This window comes from Schistocerca gregaria, chromosome 3, assembly GCF_023897955.1.
Source record: "Schistocerca gregaria isolate iqSchGreg1 chromosome 3, iqSchGreg1.2, whole genome shotgun sequence".
Taxonomy (NCBI): domain Eukaryota; kingdom Metazoa; phylum Arthropoda; class Insecta; order Orthoptera; family Acrididae; genus Schistocerca; species Schistocerca gregaria.
Genome location: NC_064922.1, coordinates 20,615,720 through 20,629,730, shown reverse-complemented (window position 1 = coordinate 20,629,730; position 14,011 = coordinate 20,615,720). Strand labels below are relative to the sequence as shown.

Sequence of the window (14,011 nt, the reverse complement as noted above, 5' to 3'; positions counted from 1 at the left end):
AACACTTACCATGCACTGACCACAAAACATGGAGAAGCCGGGACTTGAAACCGAGACCGTTCACACGCTAAGCGAACGATCTGCCAACTGAGCTACAGCTACACACACGACCAAGCCTGGCTATTCTCCATTCTTTGCGACTCTGATGTGCACGGACACGATGGTTGGTTGGTTTGTAGCGGCGAAGGTACCAGAATACAAAGGCGCGGACACGTTCATATACACAAGAGTTCCAAGTAGTTTCGATGCTCTGGTATTACGAATGCAAATTCCGTCTGTTTTGAACGTCTTAAATTGAAAGGGCGGTCACAAATTGGTCCATTTCACTCCTTGTCGACAATCACACAGCACCTGAGGTAACAAGCACATCTCGAGCCCCATTGTGCTCTCCATTGTTCATGCCAACTCAGTGCCTCGCTCTTTGCTACTGTGTCAAACTCTTGTCCTCCAACTGCAAAACACTGGGACACAACAAGTTTCCGCGTCCCCATTGCACTGATCGTACTACGAAACGCTCCCCAAACTTGGCAATCACCCATGCAGATGACTTTTCCGACTTTACACGACGCTCACGCAACGCTCACGCTAGTGACAGCCTTATTTATAGTTCGACGTCGCGCCAAAGCGAATTAGCACATTTCGCCTACGGCTTAGGCCGCTCTTCTAGTGTGGCTGCCCTGTGTCTGCAGGCAGCGAGGGGCTGCAAGCTTCCTGTGTTCGCACCTATATCACCTGTGCTTCCTTGTCAGAGACAGACTATCGCAAAACATACAACTCACTCCATGAATTGATTGCTACAGCATCTGTTATCAGCAGTCACAACCAGCAACACCAGTAGCAGCCGACTGCACGCAAAGAATGGGAACGTGCAGTGGGATTTACGTGAAATCGGCGCAATTGTGGATGCTAATCGTTCGCTTGTATCTGCCTACACACCTCTGCCGGTTGGGAATTATTCCACTTGCATGGCAAGGTGCGCATGTAGGTGTGTTAAAAATTCTGGAGGCGCTCTACCATCTGAGCTACGCCCACCCCCCCGATAACTAGTAGTGCTACATACAGTCATATCAACGTCACAGACCCTTGCACTCCCATTATTCCGCAGACAAACACTACTCTCTATGTATCAGTGAGGGTGTCTTTCAGGTTTCGTGCATTCTGTATCGAATCGTAGTTGGCCACAATGAAAGTGGCACGCATAACGTCGAAAATAGAGCTCAGGCACCGCTCTGAGTAAGACGAACGTGTTGTCCACCTCTAGACTTCAATGACGTTAAGCCGTGATACCTAAGACAGATCTGCACTCGATGACACCACGATAACAGCCGGTCCCCACACTTACATCTTGCTCTCCTTATGACAGTATACATCATATCAGTCTGTGACGCTGGTTTTGCAACTTCTTGCGTGCGTTTATGTTCGCTGCGACCAACACTTACCATGCACTGACCACAAAACATGGAGGAGCCGGGGCTTGAAACCGAGACCGTTCACATGCTAAGCGAACGATCTGCCAACTGAGCTACAGCTACACACACGACCAAGCCTGGCTATTCTCCATTCTTTGCGACTCTGATGTGCACGGACACGATGGTTGGTTGGTTTGTAGCGGCGAAGGTACCAGAATACAAAGGCGCGGACACGTTCATATACACAAGAGTTCCAAGTAGTTTCGATGCTCTGGTATTACGAATGCAAATTCCGTCTGTTTTGAACGTCTTAAATTGAAAGGGCGGTCACAAATTGGTCCATTTCACTCCTTGTCCACAATCACACAGCACCTGAGGTAACAAGCACATTTCAAGCCCCATTGTGCTCTCCATTGTTCATGCCAACTCAGTGCCTCGCTCTTTGCTACTGTGTCAAACTCTTGTCCTCCAACTGCAAAACACTGGGACACAACAAGTTTCCGCTTCCCCTTTGCACTGATCGTACTACGAAACGATCCCCAAACTTGGCAATCACCCATGCAGATGACTTTTCCGACTTTACACGACGCTCACGCTAGTGACAGCCTTATTTATAGTTCGACGTCGCGCCAAAGCGAATGAGCACATTTCGCCTACGGCTTAGGCCGCTCTTCTAGTGTGGCTGCCCTGTGTCTGCAGGCAGCGAGGGGCTGCAAGCTTTCTGTGTTCGCACCTATATCACCTGTGCTTCCTTGTCAGAGACCGACTATCGCAAAACATACAACTCACTCCATGAATTGATTGCTACGGCATCTGTTATCAGCAGTCACAACCAGCAACACCAGTAGCAGCCGACTGCACGCAAAGAATGGGAACGTGCAGTGGGATTTACGTGAAATCGGCGCAATTGTGGATGCTAATCGTTCGCTTGTATCTGCCTACACACCTCTGCCGGTTGGGAATTATTCCCCTTGCATGGCAAGGTGCGCATGTAGGTGTGCTAAAAATTCTGGAGGCGCTCTACCATCTGAGCTACGCCCACCCCCCCGATAACTAGTAGTGCTACATACAGTCATATCAACGTCACAGACCCTTGCACTCCCATTATTCCGCAGACAAACACTACTCTCTATGTATCAGTGAGGGTGTCTTTCAGGTTTCGTGTATTCTGTATCGAATCGTAGTTGGCCACAATGAAAGTGGCACGCATAACGTCGAAAATAGAGTTCAGACACCGCTCTGAGTAAGACCAACGGGTTGTCCACCTCTAGACTTCAATGACGTTAAGCCGTGATACCTAAGACAGATCTGCACTCGATGACACCACGATAACAGCCGGTCCCCACACTTACATCTTGCTCTCCTTATGACAGTATACATCATATCAGTCTGTGACGCTGGTTTTGCAACTTCTTGCGTGCGTTTATGTTCGCTGCGACCAACACTTACCATGCACTGACCACAAAACATGGAGGAGCCGGGGCTTGAAACCGACACCGTTCACACGCTAAGCGAACGATCTGCCAACTGAGCTACAGCTACACACACGACCAAGCCTGGCTATTCTCCATTCTTTGCGACTCTGATGTGCACGGACACGATGGTTGGTTGGTTTGTAGCGGCGAAGGTACCAGAATACAAAGGCGCGGACACGTTCATATACACAAGAGTTCCAAGTAGTTTCGATGCTCTGGTATTACGAATGCAAGTTCCGTCTGTTTTGAACGTCTTAAATTGAAAGGGCGGTCACAAATTGGTCCATTTCACTCCTTGTCCACAATCACACAGCACCTGAGGTAACAAGCACATTTCAAGCCCCATTGTGCTCTCCATTGTTCATGCCAACTCAGTGCCTCGCTCTTTGCTACTGTGTCAAACCCTTGTCGTCCAACTGCAAAACACTGGGACACAACAAGTTTCCGCTTCCCCTTTGCACTGATCGTACTACGAAACGATCCCCAAACTTGGCAATCACCCATGCAGATGACTTTTCCGACTTTACACGACGCTCACGCTAGTGACAGCCTTATTTATAGTTCGACGTCGCGCCAAAGCGAATGAGCACATTTCGCCTACGGCTTAGGCCGCTCTTCTAGTGTGGCTGCCCTGTGTCTGCAGGCAGCGAGGGGCTGCAAGCTTTCTGTGTTCGCACCTATATCACCTGTGCTTCCTTGTCAGAGACCGACTATCGCAAAACATACAACACACTCCATGAATTGATTGCTACGGCATCTGTTATCAGCAGTCACAACCAGCAACACCAGTAGCAGCCGACTGCACGCAAAGAATGGGAACGTGCAGTGGGATTTACGTGAAATCGGCGCCATTGTGGATGCTAATCGTTCGCTTGTATCTGCCTACACACCTCTTGCATGGCAAGGTGCGCATGTACGTGTGTTAAAAATTCTGGAGGAGCTGGGTATCGATCCCAGTACCTCTCGCACGCTAAGCGAGCGCTCTACCATCTGAGCTACGCCCACCCCTCGATAACTAGTAGTGCTACATACAGTCATATCAACGTCACAGACCCTTGCACTCCCATTATTCCGCAGACAAACACTACTCTCTATGTATCAGTGAGGGTGTCTTTCAGGTTTCGTGCATTCTGTATCGAATCGTAGTTGGACACAATGAAAGTGGCACGCATAACGTCGAAAATAGAGTTCAGACACCGCTCTGAGTAAGACGAACGTGTTGTCCACCTCTAGACTTCAATGACGTTAAGCCGTGATACCTAAGACAGATCTGCACTCGATGACACCACGATAACAGCCGGTCCCCACACTTACATCTTGCTCTCCTTATGACAGTATACATCATATCAGTCTGTGACGCTGGTTTTGCAACTTCTTGCGTGCGTTTATGTTCGCCGCGACCAACACTTACCATGCACTGACCACAAAACATGGTGAAGCCGGGACTTGAACCCGAGACCGTTCACACGCTAAGCGAACGATCTGCCGACTGAGCTACAGCTACACACACGACCAAGCCTGGCTATTCTCCATTCTTTGCGACTCTGATGTGCACGGACACGATGGTTGGTTGGTTTGTAGCGGCGAAGGTACCAGAATACAAAGGCGCGGACACGTTCATATACACAAGAGTTCCAAGTAGTTTCGATGCTCTGGTATTACGAATGCAAATTCCGTCTGTTTTGAACGTCTTAAATTGAAAGGGCGGTCACAAATTGGTCCATTTCACTCCTTGTCCACAATCACACAGCACCTGAGGTAACAAGCACATCTCGAGCCCCATTGTGCTCTCCATTGTTCATGCCAACTCAGTGCCTCGCTCTTTGCTACTGTGTCAAACTCTTGTCCTCCAACTGCAAAACACTGGGACACAACAAGTTTCCGCTTCCCCTTTGCACTGATCGTACTACGAAACGATCCCCAAACTTGGCAATCACCCATGCAGATGACTTTTCCGACTTTACACGACGCTCACGCTAGTGACAGCCTTATTTATAGTTCGACGTCGCGCCAAAGCGAATGAGCACATTTCGCCTACGGCTTAGGCCGCTCTTCTAGTGTGGCTGCCCTGTGTCTGCAGGCAGCGAGGGGCTGCAAGCTTTCTGTGTTCGCACCTATATCACCTGTGCTTCCTTGTCAGAGACCGACTATCGCAAAACATACAACTCACTATATGAATTGATTGCTACGGCATCTGTTATCAGCAGTCACGACCAGCAACACCAGTAGCAGCCGACTGCACGCAAAGAATGGGAATGTGCAGTGGGATTTACGTGAAATCGGCGCAATTGTGGGTGCTAATCGTTCGCTTGTATCTGCCTACACACCTCTTGCATGGCAAGGTGCGCATGTAGGTGTGTTAAAAATTCTGGAGGCGCTAGGTATCGATCCCAGTACCTCTCGCACGCTAAGCGAGCGCTCTACCATCTGAGCTACGCCCACCCCCCGATAACTAGTAGTGCTACATACAGTCATATCAACGTCACAGACCCTTGCACTCCTATTATTCCGCAGACAAACACTACTCTCTATGTATCAGTGAGGGTGTCTTTCAGGTTTCGTGCATTCTGTATCGAATCGTAGTTGGACACAATGAAAGTTGCACGCATAACGTCGAAAATAGAGTTCAGACACCGCTCTGAGTAAGACGAATGTGTTGTCCACCTCTAGACTTCAATGACGTTAAGCCGTGATACCTAAGACAGATCTGCACTCGATGACACCACGATAACAGCCGGTCCCCACACTTACATCTTGCTCTCCTTATGACAGTATACATCATATCAGTCTGTGACGCTGGTTTTGCAACTTCTTGCGTGCGTTTATGTTCGCTGCGACCAACACTTACCATGCACTGACCACAAAACATGGAGGAGCCGGGGCTTGAAACCGAGACCGTTCACACGCTAAGCGAACGATCTGCCAACTGAGCTACAGCTACACACACGACCAAGCCTGGCTATTCTCCATTCTTTGCGACTCTGATGTGCACGGACTCGATGGTTGGTTGGTTTGTAGCGGCGAAGGTACCAGAATACAAAGGCGCGGACACGTTCATATACACAAGAGTTCCAAGTAGTTTCGATGCTCTGGTATTACGAATGCAAATTCCGTCTGTTTTGAACGTCTTAAATTGAAAGGGCGGTCACAAATTGGTCCATTTCACTCCTTGTCCACAATCACACAGCACCTGAGGTAACAAGCACATCTCAAGCCCCATTGTGCTCTCCATTGTTCATGCCAACTCAGTGCCTCGCTCTTTGCTACTGTGTCAAACTCTTGTCGTCCAACTGCAAAACACTGGGACACAACAAGTTTCCGCTTCCCCTTTGCACTGATCGTACTACGAAACGATCCCCAAACTTGGCAATCACCCATGCAGATGACTTTTCCGACTTTACACGACGCTCACGCTAGTGACAGCCTTATTTATAGTTCGACGTCGCGCCAAAGCGAATGAGCACATTTCGCCTACGGCTTAGGCCGCTCTTCTAGTGTGGCTGCCCTGTGTCTGCAGGCAGCGAGGGGCTGCAAGCTTTCTGTGTTCGCACCTATATCACCTGTGCTTCCTTGTCAGAGACAGACTATCGCAAAACATACAACTCACTCCATGAATTGATTGCTACGGCATCTGTTATCAGCAGTCACAACCAGCAACACCAGTAGCAGCCGACTGCACACAAAGAATGGGAACGTGCAGTGGGATTTACGTGAAATCGGCGCAATTGTGGATGCTAATCGTTCGCTTGTATCTGCCTACACACCTCTTGCATGGCAAGGTGCGCATGTAGGTGTGTTAAAAATTCTGGAGGCGCTGGGTATCGTTCCCAGTACCTCTCGCACGCTAAGCGAGCGCTCTACCATCTGAGCTACGCCCACCCCCCGATAACTAGTAGTGCTACATACAGTCATATCAACGTCACAGACCCTTGCACTCTCATTATTCCGCAGACAAACACTACTCTCTACGTATCAGTGATGGTGTCTTTCAGGTTTCGTGCATTCTGTATCGAATCGTAGTTGGCCACAATGAAAGTGGCACGCATAACGTCGAAAATAGATTTCAGACACCGCTCTGAGTAAGACGAACGTGTTGTCCACCTCTAGACTTCAATGACGTTAAGCCGTGATACCTAAGACAGATCTGCACTCGATGACACCACGATAACAGCCGGTCCCCACACTTACATCTTGCTCTCCTTATGACAGTATACATCATATCAGTCTGTGACGCTGGTTTTGCAACTTCTTGCGTGCGTTTATGTTCGCCGCGACCAACACTTACCATGCACTGACCACAAAACATGGTGAAGGCGGGACTTGAAACCGAGACCGTTCACACGCTAAGCGAACGATCTGCCAACTGAGCTACAGCTACACACACGACCAAGCCTGGCTATTCTCCATTCTTTGCGACTCTGATGTGCACGGACACGATGGTTGGTTGGTTTGTAGCGGCGAAGGTACCAGAATACAAAGGCGCGGACACGTTCATATACACAAGAGTTCCAAGTAGTTTCGATGCTCTGGTATTACGAATGCAAATTCCGTCTGTTTTGAACGTCTTAAATTGAAAGGGCGGTCACAAATTGGTCCATTTCACTCCTTGTCCACAATCACACAGCACCTGAGGTAACAAGCACATCTCGAGCCCCATTGTGCTCTCCATTGTTCATGCCAACTCAGTGCCTCGCTCTTTGCTACTGTGTAAAACTCTTGTCGTCCAACTGCAAAACACTGGGACACAACAAGTTTCCGGGTCCCCATTGCACTGATCGAACTACGAAACGCTCCTTAAACTTGGCAATCACCCATGCAGATTACTTTTCCGACTTTACACGACGCTCACGCTAGTGACAGCCTTATTTATAGTTCGACGTCGCGCCAAAGCGAATGAGCACATTTCGCCTACGGCTTAGGCCGCTCTTCTAGTGTGGCTGCCCTGTGTCTGCAGGCAGCGAGGGGCTGCAAGCTTCCTGTGTTCGCACCTATATCACCTGTGCTTCCTTGTCAGAGACACACTATCGCAAAACATACAACTCACTCCATGAAATCATTGCTACGGCATCTGTTATCAGCAGTCACAAGCAGCAACACCAGTAGCAGCCGACTGCACGCAAAGAATGGGAACGTGCAGTGAGATTTACGTGAAATCGGCGCAATTGTGGATGCTAATCGTTCGCTTGTATCTGCCTACACACCTCTGCCGGTTGGGAATTATTCCACTTGCATGGCAAGGTGCGCATGTAGGTGTGTTAAAAATTCTGGAGGCGCTCTACCATCTGAGCTACGCCCACCCCCCCCCCCCCCCCCCCCGATAACTAGTAGTGCTACATACAGTCATATCAACGTCACAGACCCTTGCACTCCTATTATTCCGCAGACAAACACTACTCTCTATGTATCAGTGAGGGTGTCTTTCAGGTTTCGTGCATTCTGTATCGAATCGTAGTTGGACACAATGAAAGTGGCACGCATAACGTCGAAAATAGAGTTCAGACACCGCTCTGAGTAAGACGAACGTGTTGTCCACCTCTAGACTTCAATGACGTTAAGCCGTGATACCTAAGACAGATCTGCACTCGATGACACCACGATAACAGCCGGTCCCCACACTTACATCTTGCTCTCCTTATGACAGTATACATCATATCAGTCTGTGACGCTGGTTTTGCAACTTCTTGCGTGCGTTTATGTTCGCTGCGACCAACACTTACCATGCACTGACCACAAAACATGGAGGAGCCGGGGCTTGAAACCGAGACCGTTCACACGCTAAGCGAACGATCTGCCAACTGAGCTACAGCTACACACACGACCAAGCTTGGCTATTCTCCATTCTTTGCGACTCTGATGTGCACGGACTCGATGGTTGGTTGGTTTGTAGCGGCGAAGGTACCAGAATACAAAGGCGCGGACACGTTCATATACACAAGAGTTCCAAGTAGTTTCGATGCTCTGGTATTACGAATGCAAATTCGGTCTGTTTTGAACGTCTTAAATTGAAAGGGCGGTCACAAATTGGTCCATTTCACTCCTTGTCCACAATCACACAGCACCTGAGGTAACAAGCACATCTCAAGCCCCATTGTGCTCTCCATTGTTCATGCCAACTCAGTGCCTCGCTCTTTGCTACTGTGTCAAACTCTTGTCGTCCAACTGCAAAACACTGGGACACAACAAGTTTCCGCTTCCCCTTTGCACTGATCGTACTACGAAACGATCCCCAAACTTGGCAATCACCCATGCAGATGACTTTTCCGACTTTACACGACGCTCACGCTAGTGACAGTCTTATTTATAGTTCGACGTCGCGCCAAAGCGAATGAGCACATTTCGCCTACGGCTTAGGCCGCTCTTCTAGTGTGGCTGCCCTGTGTCTGCAGGCAGCGAGGGGCTGCAAGCTTTCTGTGTTCGCACCTATATCACCTGTGCTTCCTTGTCAGAGACAGACTATCGCAAAACATACAACTCACTCCATGAATTGATTGCTACGGCATCTGTTATCAGCAGTCACAACCAGCAACACCAGTAGCAGCCGACTGCACGCAAAGAATGGGAACGTGCAGTGGGATTTACGTGAAATCGGCGCAATTGTGGATGCTAATCGTTCGCTTGTATCTGCCTACACACCTCTTGCATGGCAAGGTGCGCATGTAGGTGTGTTAAAAATTCTGGAGGCGCTGGGTATCGTTCCCAGTACCTCTCGCACGCTAAGCGAGCGCTCTACCATCTGAGCTACGCCCACCCCCCGATAACTAGTAGTGCTACATACAGTCATATCAACGTCACAGACCCTTGCACTCTCATTATTCCGCAGACAAACACTACTCTCTATGTATCAGTGATGGTGTCTTTCAGGTTTCGTGCATTCTGTATCGAATCGTAGTTGGCCACAATGAAAGTGGCACGCATAACGTCGAAAATAGATTTCAGACACCGCTCTGAGTAAGACGAACGTGTTGTCCACCTCTAGACTTCAATGACGTTAAGCCGTGATACCTAAGACAGATCTGCACTCGATGACACCACGATAACAGCCGGTCCCCACACTTACATCTTGCTCTCCTTATGACAGTATACATCATATCAGTCTGTGACGCTGGTTTTGCAACTTCTTGCGTGCGTTTATGTTCGCCGCGACCAACACTTACCATGCACTGACCACAAAACATGGTGAAGGCGGGACTTGAACCCGAGACCGTTCACACGCTAAGCGAACGATCTGCCAACTGAGCTACAGCTACACACACGACCAAGCCTGGCTATTCTCCATTCTTTGCGACTCTGATGTGCACGGACACGATGGTTGGTTGGTTTGTAGCGGCGAAGGTACCAGAATACAAAGGCGCGGACACGTTCATATACACAAGAGTTCCAAGTAGTTTCAATGCTCTGGTATTACGAATGCAAATTCCGTCTGTTTTGAACGTCTTAAATTGAAAGGGCGGTCACAAATTGGTCCATTTAACTCCTTGTCCACAATCACACAGCACCTGAGGTAACAAGCACATCTCGAGCCCCATTGTGCTCTCCATTGTTCATGCCAACTCAGTGCCTCGCTCTTTGCTACTGTGTAAAACTCTTGTCGTCCAACTGCAAAACACTGGGACACAACAAGTTTCCGGGTCCCCATTGCACTGATCGAACTACGAAACGCTCCCCAAACCTTGCAATCACCCATGCAGATTACTTTTCCGACTTTACACGACGCTCACGCTAGTGACAGCCTTATTTATAGTTCGACGTCGCGCCAAAGCGAATGAGCACATTTCGCCTACGGCTTAGGCCGCTCTTCTAGTGTGGCTGCCCTGTGTCTGCAGGCAGCGAGGGGCTGCAAGCTTTCTGTGTTCGCACCTATATCACCTGTGCTTCCTTGTCAGAGACACACTATCGCAAAACATACAACTCACTCCATGAATTGATTGCTACGGCATCTGTTATCAGCAGTCACAACCAGCAACACCAGTAGCAGCCGACTGCACGCAAAGAATGGGAACGTGCAGTGGGATTTACGTGAAATCGGCGCAATTGTGGATGCTAATCGTTCGCTTGTATCTGCCTACACACCTCTGCCGGTTGGGAATTATTCCACTTGCATGGCAAGGTGCGCATGTAGGTGTGTTAAAAATTCTGGAGGCGCTCTACCATCTGAGCTACGCCCACCCCCCCGATAACTAGTAGTGCTACATACAGTCATATCAACGTCACAGACCCTTGCACTCCCATTATTCCGCAGACAAATACTACTCTCTATGTATCAGTGAGGGTGTCTTTCAGGTTTCGTGCATTCTGTATCGAATCGTAGTTGGCCACAATGAAAGTGGCACGCATAACGTCGAAAATAGAGTTCAGACACGGCTCTGAGTAAGACGAACGTGTTGTCCACCTCTAGACTTCAATGACGTTAAGCCGTGATACCTAAGACAGATCTGCACTCGATGACACCACGATAACAGCCGTTCCCCAGACTTACATCTTGCTCTCCTTATGACAGTATACATCATATCAGTCTGTGACGCTGGTTTTGCAACTTCTTGCGTGCGTTTATGTTCGCTGCGACCAACACTTACCATGCACTGACCACAAAACATGGAGGAGCCGGGGCTTGAAACCGAGACCGTTCACACGCTAAGCGAACGATCTGCCAACTGAGCTACAGCTACACACACGACCAAGCCTGGCTATTCTCCATTCTTTGCGACTCTGATGTGCACGGACACGATGGTTGGTTGGTTTGTAGCGGCGAAGGTACCAGAATACAAAGGCGCGGACACGTTCATATACACAAGAGTTCCAAGTAGTTTCGATGCTCTGGTATTACGAATGCAAATTCCGTCTGTTTTGAACGTCTTAAATTGAAAGGGCGGTCACAAATTGGTCCATTTCACTCCTTGTCCACAATCACACAGCACCTGAGGTAACAAGCACATCTCAAGCCCCATTGTGCTCTCCATTGTTCATGCCAACTCAGTGCCTCGCTCTTTGCTACTGTGTCAAACTCTTGTCGTCCAACTGCAAAACACTGGGACACAACAAGTTTCCGCTTCCCCTTTGCACTGATCGTACTACGAAACGATCCCCAAACTTGGCAATCACCCATGCAGATGACTTTTCCGACTTTACACGACACTCACGCTAGTGACAGCCTTATTTATAGTTCGACGTCGCGCCAAAGCGAATGAGCACATTTCGCCTACGGCTTAGGCCGCTCTTCTAGTGTGGCTGCCCTGTGTCTGCAGGCAGCGAGGGGCTGCAAGCTTTCTGTGTTCGCACCTATATCACCTGTGCTTCCTTGTCAGAGACCGACTATCGCAAAACATACAACTCACTCCATGAATTGGTTGCTACGGCGTCTGTTATCAGCAGTCACAACCAGCAACACCAGTAGCAGCCGACTGCACGCAAAGAATGGGAACGTGCAGTGGGATTTACGTGATATCGGCGCAATTGTGGATGCTAATCGTTCGCTTGTATCTGCCTACACACCTCTTGCATGGCAAGGTGCGCATGTAGGTGTGTTAAAAATTCTGGAGGCGCTGGGTATCGATCCCAGTACCGCTCGCACGCTAAGCGAGCGCTCTACCATCTGAGCTACGCCCACCCCCCGATATCAAGTAGTGCTACATACAGTCATATCAACGTCACAGACCCTTGCACTCCCATTATTCCGCAGACAAACACTACTCTCTATGTATCAGTGAGGGTGTCTTTCAGGTTTCGTGCATTCTGTATCGAATCGTAGTTGGACACAATGAAAGTGGCACGCATAACGTCGAAAATAGAGTTCAGACACCGCTCTGAGTAAGACGAACGTGTTGTCCACCTCTAGACTTCAATGACGTTAAGCCGTGATACCTAAGACAGATCTGCACTCGATGACACCACGATAACAGCCGGTCTCCACACTTACATCTTGCTCTCCTTATGACAGTATACATCATATCAGTCTGTGACGCTGGTTTTGCAACTTCTTGCGTGCGTTTATGTTCGCTGCGACCAACACTTACCATGCACTGACCACAAAACATGGAGGAGCCGGGGCTTGAAACCGAGACCGTTCACACGCTAAGCGAACGATCTGCCAACTGAGCTACAGCTACACACACGACCAAGCCTGGCTATTTTCCATTCTTTGCGACTCTGATGTGCACGGACACGATGGTTGGTTGGTTTGTAGCGGCGAAGGTACCAGAATACAAAGGCGCGGACACGTTCATATACACAAGAGTTCCAAGTAGTTTCGATGCTCTGGTATTACGAATGCAAATTCCGTCTGTTTTGAACGTCTTAAATTGAAAGGGCGGTCACAAATTGGTCCATTTCACTCCTTGTCCACAATCACACAGCACCTGAGGTAACAAGCACATCTCGAGCCCCATTGTGCTCTCCATTGTTCATGCCAACTCAGTGCCTCGCTCTTTGCTTTGTGTAAAACTCTTGTCGTCCAACTGCAAAACACTGGGACACAACAAGTTTCCGCGTCCCCATTGCACTGATCGTACTACGAAACGATCCCCAAACTTGGCAATCACCCATGCAGATTACTTTTCCGACTTTACACGACGCTCACGCTAGTGACAGCCTTATTTATAGTTCGACGTCGCGCCAAAGCGAATGAGCACATTTCGCCTACGGCTTAGGCCGCTCTTCTAGTGTGGCTGCCCTGTGTCTGCAGGCAGCGAGGGGCTGCAAGCTTCCTGTGTTCGCACCTATATCACCTGTGCTTCCTTGTCAGAGACACACTATCGCAAAACATACAACTCACTCCATGAAATCATTGCTACGGCATCTGTTATCAGCAGTCACAAGCAGCAACACCAGTAGCAGCCGACTGCACGCAAAGAATGGGAACGTGCAGTGAGATTTACGTGAAATCGGCGCAATTGTGGATGCTAATCGTTCGCTTGTATCTGCCTACACACCTCTGCCGGTTGGGAATTATTCCACTTGCATGGCAAGGTGCGCATGTAGGTGTGTTAAAAATTCTGGAGGCGCTCTACCATCTGAGCTACGCCCACCCCCCCCCCCCCCCCCGATAACTAGTAGTGCTACATACAGTCATATCAACGTCACAGACCCTTGCACTCCTATTATTCCGCAGACAAACACTACTCTCTATGTATC

General features: G+C 49.1%; 1 non-coding gene across 1 annotated transcript; it reads right to left on the bottom strand.

Annotated features, from left to right (window-relative positions):
• Window positions 1–12,415: 12,415 nt before the first annotated feature.
• Trnaa-agc (transfer RNA alanine (anticodon AGC)) lies at window positions 12,416–12,489 on the bottom strand. The gene has a single exon. It is a non-coding gene; the product is annotated as a tRNA-Ala (tRNA).
• Window positions 12,490–14,011: the final 1,522 nt, after the last annotated feature.